At 35.0% G+C, this 12,446-nt stretch overlaps 1 protein-coding gene across 7 annotated transcripts in view; it reads right to left on the reverse strand.

Annotated features, from left to right (window-relative positions):
- Positions 1–12,446, reverse strand: part of RFX3 (regulatory factor X3) — a 289,832-nt gene that overhangs the window by 124,816 nt on the left and 152,570 nt on the right. The window lies entirely within an intron of this gene.

The following is a 12,446-nucleotide window of genomic DNA, read 5'->3' on the forward strand; positions in this document are numbered from 1 at the left end:
TTTTTACTGTATTTAATTTTATGTTTATCTTCCATTTATGTCAAGGGATACTAGTTTTTCATTTCTGGTAGAAATATAAGGTACTCCTTATTAAATGAATTCATTTAAGTAATTTTACAGAAAACTGGCTAAGTAAAAAATAACTATATAGTGGACTTCGGAAAAAGCAAAATCATTAAGCAGTCTGCAAAGGACTGAAAATTAAAAATACTATACTACATATCATATGCTATAAATCATACTCTTTAATAATGAGAGTCTCACCAAAAGACTTTCCACTTTAGCAAACTTATTTCATACATGAATTGAAACAATTAGTTACTTCATTGTATCAACTTATTAGTTACCTAAACTCCTAAACAAAATGAGTAGTAGCCGTAATACTACCATATCAAGGGTCAAGTTAATTTTGAAGCAAACTTGGCATATCACCTACTTTTTAGCAATATTTTATTTTACTTATCCTAATATTTTCATAATAAAATTTATACATAAATACAGTTGCATATGATTCAAACAAAAAGAAAATCAGAGTAAAATGTGATTGCCTCCTGCTTTATGCTCACACTCACTTCCGGCTATTCCTGTTCCTGGACATAATGACTAACCAACCTGATTAACCAACCATAGGACAGCACGCAGTCCTCCAACGTCTTACCAATAAATTCACCTTCATGTGCATTTTTGTCTCTGTGCTAGCCAGGAGCAGAAGAGTTAGCACCAACTGCAACAACAAACAGCCCCCAAATCTCAGTGCTTTAACTCCTAAGTTACTCATCTAACGGAGGGTACACAGGAGGTCCTGATCCACACGGTCACTTTAGAGACTCTGATTAACAAGGCTCTACCACTTTGTAGTTGTGTCATCCTGATGCAGCCTTAGAGGAGCTAAAGATTGTAGAGGTGGCATCATAGCTCCTAAATGCCTTGACTCACAAATAATACACTCACCAACTACTATCCAGAATATGCCACAGGGCCCAACCTAAATATAAGGGAAAATACACAGCTGAACATTTTATGTATCTGATAAAATACCTTTTTGTTCAATAGTACATATATGAACCAGGTGACAGATAACGTGTTTTCCTGCTACTTACTGTTCTTAACAATACATCTTGGAGCTCTTTTCAAGTGTGTATGTATTTGTGTCTGTGTGTACATGCATGTACAACTATTTTTATTGGTTTCATAGTATGCTATAGTATAGATAAAACTTACTTAACCATTCCACTATTTATGAATATTCAGGCTACTTTTTTTCTATTATAAAAAAAGTGCTATAAAGAAGGAATAGATCTAGTTTTTAATCAAACATTCTATAGAGTTGATCCTCTCCATATGTTTACTGGCCATTGGTTTCCCATGTTGTGTGAATAGTCTATTCATATCTTATGTCCATTTATCTATTGCATTGCTTGTCTTCCCTTAATGATTTACAGGATCTTGTTAAACATGATGAAATTTTTACTCCAATTTATTTAATATATATTTTTCCTTTAACTCTTTCTATGGTGTTTATTAACTATTACTTGGCCAAATATATCAACGCCTTTCCTATAAGCCTTGTGATGTTTTATATTCTACGTAAGACGATCTTCCCCTTTTTAAGATTATGAAAAAATAGTCTCCTGATTTTGTTTCTATTGGTTTTGCAGTTTTAAAACTGATTAGTTCTACAATCTATTTGGGGTATTAAGATAAACACCATTTACTGCATTATCTTTTTTTTAATTTGAAAGGGTATATTTATCATGAACTAAGTTCTCATTTATACATGGATCTGTTTATTTACTCCTGGTCTGTTACCACTCAGTTTTTATTACTATAGCTTTGTAGTATTTTGTAAGATTCGTAGAACAAGTCCTTCACAGCTTTTCTTTTCTATAATCTCTTCCATGAACTTTAGAATTAGCTTTTCAACTTTAAGAAAACCCTGTTTGATGTTTTGATTGGATTATATTGAAATTATGCATTTGTTTGGGAGAGAAATGAATTCTGTATAAGACTGAGTCTGCCCATCCAGACTGCCCAAACATAGTAATCTCACCATATATCCTTTGCAGCAAAAATCTCATTTTAACGTTTAGGCCTCCTTAATGGCCTTTCATATGTGAGTTATATGCTTCCCCCAGCTCACTGGTTATGAGTGACCTATTATGAAGACTGATGCTATTTTTTGAAGTGATATCGTAGGCAGAATTCTAAAAATCTCTCAGATTCCAAACCTGCATCCCTGTAACCTACGAAAGTGATGAGAAATCTCTTCCGTGATTGTGCTACATGGCACGATTAGCTTAAAATTGGGACTGACCCAGCCTCATAAGCCTTTCAAATTAGAGTGCTTCTCTGGCTGGTGGCAGAAGAGGAGGTCAGAGAGTTAAAGCAGAGAACGCTTCAACATGCACGTTTGCAGAAGAAGAGGCCACGTGAGAAGTGACGTGGGCAGCCTCTAGGAGCAGAGAGCACACCCCAGCTGACAGCCAGCAAGAAAACAGAGACCTCAGTCCTCTATAACTGAAAGGAAGGAAATGAATTCTCCCCAACAACCTGAAAGAGCTTGAAAGTGAATTCTTCCCTAGGACCACTACATAAAAGCCCAGTGTGACAGACACCTTAATTTCAGTCATCTCAGACCTAGAACAGAGAACCCAGTTGAGTCTCCTCAGACTTATGATTTATAGAAATTATGAGATAATAAATGGGTGTTGCTTTAAGCCACTAAATTTGTTTTAATTTGTTACACAGCAATAGGAAACTAATCCAGATAGACTCCAAAGCAATTGTTATTACCACTTTCCCCCTCCATGGGTTTTCAGGATTCCGAGGGAAAAGAAAATACACTCAGAACCACTTCCCCCTTCCTCACCTGTACTCGCATTAATAGTCCCTAATTAAGACATACGTGCCAACCAAAATCTTTAATTTCCTGCTAAATTTTAAGACTTTGGGGAAATAAAAGGCTAATTCTTCCTGTAAAAGTTTGAATATTTAAGGTACACAGTAAATCAAAAACAAAAATATCAAAGGACAAAAAAGAACCTCAAAAGTCATTGGGTAAATCACCTAATGAAAATTAGGAGAATACTGTTATCAAACCCTAGAATCCAAAATCTATTTCACAAGAGGCCAGGATATATACAATAACCAAGTTTCTTTCAGTAATTATCTATAGTGACTACAATGTTTAAAGGCGAATACAATATTTTAGTAAAATAGTAATTAATCAACACTGACAATCCACTGGTATAAATTACTGCACTATTTACCTTTGCCTTTAAGTGAAAATGCACTTTATTACATAGTATGTTAAATTTCTAAAACTCTTCATACTCTTCAGAAATACTGAATTATGCATACTCTGAAATCAGCTTAGAGAATTTTTTTAATAGGTATTTACTGGAGTATAATTGCTTCACAATACTGTGTTAGTTTCTGTTGTACACCAAAGTGAATCAGTCATATGCATACACATGTCCACATATCCCCTCTCTCTTGAGTCTCCCTCCCACCTTCTCTATCCGACCCTTGTAGGTCATCACAGAGCACTGAGCTGATCTCCCTGTGCTATGCTTAGAGAATTTTGAACTGGTATATGGCTGAACTATATAATTTTTCAGAAGATATGTTGAAAGAAAATTATAATGGTACTCAATGACAAGACTGACAATAAAATAAGCTTCACTTATTCTGTCTGCATGCTTCTATACTATTTCAATCCTCTTTAACAAAATGTGTTGCATATAGTTCTTGGGTAAAATTTTTAAAACAAAGGAATAAATAAAAAAAGAAAAAAGTTTAGTGAATATGAAAGATCACAATTTTAATTTTGATGGAATTGAGAGAAACATATTAAGTTTTAGAATCTGAAAACAAATTAGAGGGAAGTAAAAATAGAGTAGAAAGAATTTAAAGAAAATACTATAACATGGAATAATGGTTAGCTACTTGTTAGAACTATTAAAACAATGTTATGAGAGTTAATTAAAAAGAAAACTCATGCATTATCTAAAATAAATTTTAAAGTTGTTTCTTTGTCAAAAATGATTTTTAAAATTATTGACTTCTCTAATACTGCTCTCCTCAAAATGCCAATTTCTATGAAATACAAATAACAGAAGTGTAGTGATAGACTAAGGAACCATTATCCTTCTTGAAATTTTAACAGATGGTCTTATCAGGACGATGGACAGGGATCTTATTTCCTTAATTGATTTTCTTTGATGTCTCCATGGTTTTTCACTCAGTAAACAAAAGGTATTATTGATCTAACCACCAAGTTGTCCCTGCATGTTGGTAGCACATATTGCAGTCAATTTAACAGTTGTTGGGAAAGCACATCTAAACTCTACTTACCATTTGCCTGATGATTTGCATGGAACCTCATGCAAATCATGGAACCTGATGATTTGCATGGAACCTCATGCAAAGGGAGAATGATCCCTTTGAGCTAATGCTTTGCCCATTCCTAAGCACTGTAGTTGATAATTTAAATTTCATATTTTGCCATCCATTTACATCTTAGTGCAAGTAACTTCCCTGCAAAAACAAGGCTAGTTCTGATGTAGAGAAGAGAGAGAGAATTGTGTTTTGTATGTAAGCCCCATGAAGGCAGGAATAATACCTGTTTCTTCTTTATCCTCTATCACAATGCCTGGAACATAGTAAACCCTCAATAAGGATTTGATGAAGGAAAGGAGGCGAGCACAAACTGAAATTCAACAAATAGCTCTGAGTTGCCAATGAACAAGGAAAAAAACCCAAAAAACCACACAGGCAAATGGCACATTAGGGGAGAAAAACAGCAAAAAGAAGAAGGTGATAGCGAAGGGAGTAAGAAAGTTCAGTGCTCATATTATTCCTAAATAAATGCATTTTATTTTTCTTTACTTCATGACTTACTCATTTAATAGCTCCACCCATATGCTATTTTAAAGAATAAAATTCATTGGAATGGTAGGAAAAAACATTCTACCATGAAAGGCTGCTTCCAAAGAAGTAAAAAGATGGGGCCTTGTAAGCACTGACAACATATTACATTAGATAACTATTTAGGTGAAGAATACTTTTATATTAGCAAAAGTAAAAATGTTTTGAAGCCAAAGATAAATGACTAAAGATATGGGTCAAAAAAATGGTTGATGACTAATTTGGGGCTGAATCAATGACCAATTAGGTTTATAGACAAATTTTTTTTTTAATTAAAAATAATTTTGTTTTATTTTTAAACATGGCTAGTTTGGGCACTTGAAATAGTCAAAAACATTTTAAATGATCTCCAGAAAGTTATCAAATGAGTACATGTAAACTATATATAGGGCTCAATTCCATATTAATTCAAATTGTAAAATATTTATAAAGTCAAAAAGTACAAATATTAAAAATTACTCTTAAAAATTACACTACACATATTTTTCCATTACTGGTAATTGGTCTGTTCATATTTTCTCTTTCTTCCTGGTTCAGTCTTGGAAGGTTGTATGTTTCTAGAAATCTGTCCATTTCTTCTAGGTTGCCCAATTTATAGGCATATATTGTTAGCGGTAGTCTCTTATGATCCTTCGTATTTATGTGGTATCAGGTGTAACTTGTCCTTTTTCACTTCCGATTTTATTGACTTGGGCTCTTTTTTCTTTTTTTTTTAAATTTTTATTGGAGTATAATTGCTTTACAATGGTGTGTTAGTTTCTTTATAACAAAGTGAACTTTTTATAACAAAGCGAATCAGGTATACATATTCATATATCCCCATACCTCCTCTTGCATCTCCCTCCCACTCTCCCTATCCCACCCCTCCGGGTGGTCACAAAGCACCCAGATGATCTCCCTGTGCTATGCAGCTGCTTCCCACAAGCTATCTATTTTACACTGGTAGTGTATATATGTCCATGCCACTCTCTCACTTCAGCCCAGCTCACCCTTCCTCCTGCCCGTGTCCTCAAGTCCTCTACATCTGTGTCTTTATTCCTGTCCTGCCCCAGGTTCTTCAGAACCTTTTTTTTTTTAAAGTTTCCATATATATGTGTTAGCATATGGTATTTGTTTTTCTCTTTCTGACTTACTTCACTTTGTATGACAGACTCTAGATCCATCCACCTCACTAAAAATAACTCAATTTCATTTCTTTTTACGGCTGAGGAATATTCCATTGTATATATGTGCCAGATCTTCTTTATCCATTCATCTGTCAATGGACACTTAGGTTGCTTCCATGTCCTGGCTATTGTAAATAGTTCTGCAATGAACATTGTGGTACATGACTCTTTCTGAATTATGGTTTTCTCAGGGTATATACCAAGCAGTGGGATTGCTGGGTTGTATGGTAGTTCTATTTTTAGTTTTAGTTTTTTGAGGAACCTCCATACTATTCTCCATAGCGGCTGTATCAATTTACATTCCCACCAACAGTGCAAGAGGGATTCCCTTTCTCCACACGCTCTCCAGCATTTATTGTATGTAGATTTTTTGATGATGGCCATTCTGATTGGTGTGAGGTGATACCTCATTGTAGTTTTGATTTGCATTTCTCTAATGATGAGTGATGTTGAGCATTCTTTCATGTGTTTGTTGTCAATCTGTATATCTTCTTTGGAGAAATGTCTATTTAGGTCTTCTGCCCATTTTTGGATTGGGTTGTTTGTTTTTTTTGATATTGAGCTACATGAGCTGCTTGTATATTTTGGAGATTAATCCTTTGTCAGTTGCTACATTTGCAAATATTTTCTCCCATTCTGAGGGTTGTCTTTTGGTCTTGTTTATGGTTTCCTTTGCTGTGCAAAACCTTTTACGTTTCATTAGGTCCCATTTGTTTATTTTTGTTTTTATTTCCATTTCTCTAGGAGGTGGGTCAAAAAGGATCTTGCTGTGATTTATGTCATAGAGTGTTCCGCCTACGTTTTCCTCTAAGAGTTTGATAGTGTCTGGCCTTACATTTAGGTCTTTAATCCATTTTGAGTTTATTTTTGTGTATGGTATTAGGGAGTGTTCTAATTTCATTCTTTAACATGTAGCTGTCCAGTTTTCCCAGTATCACTTACTGAAGAGGCTGTCTTTTCTCCACTGTACACTCTTGCCTCCTTTAGCAAAGATAAGGTGACCATATGTACGTTTATCTCTGGGATTTCTATTCTGTTGCATTGATCTATATTTATGTTTTTGTGCCAGTACCATACTGTCTTGGTTGCTGTAGCCTTGTAGTATAGTCTGAAGTCAGGGAGCCTGATTCCTCCAGCTCCGTTTTTCTTTCTCAAGATTGCTTTGGCTATTCGGGGTCTTTTATGTTTCCATACAAATTGTGAAATTTTTTGTTCTAGTTCTGTGAAAAATGCCTTTGGTAGTTTGATAGGGATTGCATTGAATCTGTAGATTGCTTTGGGTAGTATAGTCATTTTCACAATGTTGATTCTCCAATCCAAGAACATGGTATATCTCTCCATCTGTTTGTATCATCTTTTATTTCTTTCATCAGTGTCTTATAGTTTTCTGCATACAGGTCTTTTGTCTCCTTAGGTAGGTTTATACCTAGGTATTTTATTCTTTTTGTTGCAATGGTAAATGGGAGTGTTTCCTTAATTTCTCTTTCAGATTTTTCATCATTAGTATATAGTTATGCAAGAGATTTCTGTGCATTAATTTTGTATCCTGCTACTTTACCAAATTCATGGTTTAACTCTAGTAGTTTTCTGGTAGCATCTTTAGGATTCTCTATGTATAGTATCATGTCATTTGCAAACAGTGACAGCTTTACTTCTTCTTTTCCAATTTGGATTCCTTTTATTTCTTTTTCTTTTCTGACTGCTGTGGCTAAAACTTCCAAAACTATGTTAAATAATTCTCTTTTTTTCTTAATAAGTCTAGCTAAAGGTTCATCAATTTTGTGTAACTTTTTAAAGAACCAGGTCTTAGTTTCATTGATCTTTCCTATTGATTTTTAGTCTCTGTTTCATTTAATTTTGCTCTGATCATGATTTCTTTCCTTTCTACTAACTTTTGGTTTTGTTTGTTCTTATTTTTCTAGCTTCTTTAGGTGTAAGGTTAGGTTATTTACTTGAGATTTTTCTTGTTTCTTGAGGTAAGCTTGTATCGCTATAAACGATAGTACTGCTCTTAGTACTGCTTTGGTGCATCCCATAGGTTTTGGATCATTGTGTTTTCATTTTCATTGTTTCCAGGTATTTTTTAATTTCCCCTTTGATTTTTTCAGTGATCCATTGGTTGTTCAGGCTAAACAAACTGTTTAGCCTCCACCTGTTTGTGTTTTTTGCAGTTTTTCTCTTGTAGTTGATTTCTAGTCCCACAGCATTGTGGTCAGAAAAGATGCTTGATATAATTTCAATTTTCTTAAATTTACTGAGGCTTATTTTGGGGACTAGCATGTGATCTATCTTGGAGCTTTATAGAATCATAACATCAATATTCAGTCCTTACCTAATCAGTAGTTCAAAACAGTATTCAATAAATTGTTAACTCTTTAACTTCAAATTCTTCTGTGAGGTACATGGCTTTTTAAAAATGAAACAAAACTTAATAATATATAATCTGTAAATGAGAAATGCCTAAGACACAATTGGATTAAAATGAGGGGAGAGGAGGGCAGAGATGGGCTGGGAAGAGGCACAGAAAAGTTTCTGGCATGACAAAAATATCCCATATCCTGAACAAAGTATGGGTATAGGGATAAAATCACTTCTCACAGCACACTGAATAGTGTCACCTAAGGTCCGTGTATTTCACTGTAAATAAACTGCAGCTCACCAAAAACTAAATGGCAAAAAAATAAATGTATGTAAAATACTTCTTGACTATAATGAAAATACAATTACAGAATGTAATTAATTCCAAACTGAGAATAGATGCCTCTGTGTGTGTGTGTGTCTGTGTGTGTGTGTGTGTGTGTGTGTGTGTGTGTGTGTGTGTGTGTAATTTAGGGGGAGGAGTAGATGTTTCCCCCATAAAAATGAAGCAGTAATTTATTAAGTTTTCATAATATGTGGCCACAACAGCATCATAAAACATCTGTGGGAATGATGATCAAGAACATAATTAAACAAAGATTCTTCAAATTACTGTGTATTAACATAAAATAAATCCTTTTTTATTTTATTTTTTTTTATTTTTATTTTTTTGCGGTACGCGGGCCTCTCACTGTTGTGGCCTCTCCCTTTTGCGGAGCACAGGCTCCGGACACGCAGGCTCAGCGGCCATGGCTCACAGGCCCAGCCGCTCCGCGGCATGTGGGACCTTCTTCCCGGACCGGGGGATGAACCCGTGTCACCTGCATCGGCAGGCAGACTCTCAACCACTGCGCCACCAGGAAAGCCCAATCCATTTTTAAATGAAGCAAAATAACTACTGAATTATTTCACTCTGCTTAAGGGAAAAACTGATCAGAAGTAAAGTCATTCAATTTATTTGCTATTGTATATATATCACTGAAGTGGGACACTGTTAGTTGCTATCAAGGGTGAGTTCTCTAAACATCAGAGTTGCCTACTTACAATCTACCATGGCTTTCATTTTTCAGACGTTTCTATTTATAATGCCAGCAGTACAGTACTTTTTTTCTTCTGCCAATGGAGTTAAGAAGATAAAGCAAATGAATTTAGATACTTACAAAATAATGTAATCAATTCAATTTCTTTTGCAGCACAGTTAATTCCTATTGTTTAATTTTAACTTTATATTAGCACAAAGTACTGAGGATTAAATCAGTGTTTCTACTTACATGGCTCCAAAATACATTATAATAACTATCAAATAATTGATATAGATATGCTATGGCTTTGGGGATAATTTCAGTAATCTGTATAACTCAAATTTAAATTATCATTCAAATGATGATGAATTATTAATAAACTATGAAGTTTTACATGTGGCCAGAAATGTAAATTATATAAGACTCCGATAAATGTATTATCTTGAAAAAGCAGTTATGGAAAATAGCCTCATCAACTTAAGTAAGATGAAGAGAAGCTGGAGAAAGTCCAGGAACAAGTAATATAAATTACTAAATGACTGGGAAATGACTTAACAAAGAAAGCCTAAAATAATGTGGGTTAGTAGGGAACAGACTACTGGGGTGGAATTAATAACAGTCTTTATTCAACTAGATAAATACTATACACATAGACCTTCAGTACTCTGCCCATTGAGAAAAGGATCTAAGAAGGTAAATGTTAAGTAGCAACTTTAAGAAGGGCTATGTTTAATACCAAGAAAACTTTCCTTTTCAGTTTCAAGACTTTAGAGCTTAATTACAAAGATGGCTATAAAATCCATTTTCTCTGAAAATGTTTGGCCACAATAGAAATTACCAAAGGTAGTCATTCCTCTAACACATATGTAGCATTAGGTAGCAAATGTTGTGTACCCCATGGCCATACACACTCACCCTTACCACTTCAACACACACTGGTCTAGCTTTACACTACGGCATCTGAGAGATTTATCAGACCCTTAGCACCCTCTTTGCCCACCTGCATTTCAGCCAGAAATGTCAGGAAATTAACCCCCACCTGTGAGTGGCCAATGACTGACAGGAGTCTATATAAATACCCTAGGCTTCCTTTGCCCTCAGGTGAAATAACTCTGAGATGTGGCATAACACTGGCTCCCAGACTGCCCCTATGTGATCCATCTCTAATTAGCTACAGTTGTAACTTGTATAGTAATATAATCTCTGTTAGATAAAATCCCTTCCCTGTCTCACTTTCCCAATAACCTATTGGCATTTCCTGGGATCATCCCCCAAATAAACTACTTGCACTGAAACCTTCATATCCAAGTTTGCTTTTTAACTACCTACACTAAGACAACACACATGCCATTTCATTGTACCACCTGTCTTTTCATATACTTAACAGTTTCTTTAAATTCCCCAATTATAAAATTTCTTGAAAAACTTTTATAACACAAGAACTAGAAAACTAATACCTTCCAACTTTCATTATTACAATACACTAAAAATAAATGATATCAAAACAATTATTTAATACTAGCCAGCTATTGCTGCCTATTATCTCTGAGTCTGAATCGTGCTTTTTTTTTTAAGTGTGTACATGGGAGTAGGGGAAGATTAACAAATATTTGTGAGGTATTACAGATATGTTGCACCAAACTGACCATGTTTATTACTTCGAGTGACAGAGAATGGAAGAAGGAATAATTTCCTCACTCTGTGATTCAATGTTTTCTTAAATCTCTTTCCCATAACCACCTGAAGTCCATCTTATCATTGGACCATTTAAAATCACTTCACATCCCAATGGAATATACATTCCACACTTTAGAAAATATTACACTACAGAATAGATAAACCTGAGAAAGCTAATTCACAGTCTTAACTCAGAAAAAAATTAATAGAGATCTCCCAAGATTTCTTTGACCTCTACATAGTTTCAGAAACTATTAAACAGAGAGTTAGGAATTCTAGTCTTAACTTTTTGTGTGGCTGTGGCCAAGTCAATTCATTTTTCTGGACCTCAGTTTCCTCAACCTTAAAATAAAAAAGTCAAATAGGTCCATGTTTTCTCTTTTCTGTTCTCCTCGCCACTTGCGAGTTACAAAAGGAGTGAGCAAAGGTGAAGCTGTAGGTTTCTTAATCCCATTCCTTCAAAGCAGTTCTGGGAAGATCAGGAGGAGACAGGAGAGAGAAAGAGAGGGAGGAGTAGGTGAAGAGGAAAGAAGCAGAGGGAGGGGGAGGAGAAAGACTAGGAGGAGAGAAAGAAACAGAAAGGAAATGGACTTTTAAAAATACAGGGACCACCTTCCACTTATTAGAATGGCTACTATTGAAAAGAAAAAGAAGATAACAAGTGTTGATGAGGATGTGGAGAAACTGGAACCTTTGTGTACTGTTAGTGGGAATGTAAAATGGTGCAGCCGGTGTGGAAAAGAGTAAGGCAGTTCCTCAAAAAAGTTAAAAATAGAATATACGATATGACCCAGCAATTTCATTCCTGGGTATATACCCAAAAGGAACTGAAAGCAGGGTCTGAAGAGAAACACTTGTATCCTCATGTTCACAGCAGCACTATTCACAACAGGCAAAAGCTGAAAGCAACTCAAGTGTCTCAACAGATGAATGGATCCACAAAATGTGTATACATACAATGGAATATTAGCCTTAAAAAGGAAGGAATTCTGACACATGCTACATCATAGATGAACCTTGAGGACATTATGCTAAGTGACTAAGTGAAATAAGCCAATCACAAAAAGGCAAATAGTATATGATTCCACTTACATAAGGTGCCTAGAGTCGTCAAATTCATAGAGACAGAAAGTAGAATAGAGGTTACCAGGGGAAATGAGGAGTTGCTGTTTAATGGGTATAGAGTTTCAGTTTTGCAAGATGAAAAGAGTTCTTGAGGCTGGTTGCACAACAATGTGAATCTACTTAACATGATTGAACTGCACCCTTAAAATGGTTATGATGGTAAATTTTA

The sequence above is a fragment of the Pseudorca crassidens genome, chromosome 7 (genome assembly GCF_039906515.1).
Source record: "Pseudorca crassidens isolate mPseCra1 chromosome 7, mPseCra1.hap1, whole genome shotgun sequence".
Taxonomy (NCBI): domain Eukaryota; kingdom Metazoa; phylum Chordata; class Mammalia; order Artiodactyla; family Delphinidae; genus Pseudorca; species Pseudorca crassidens.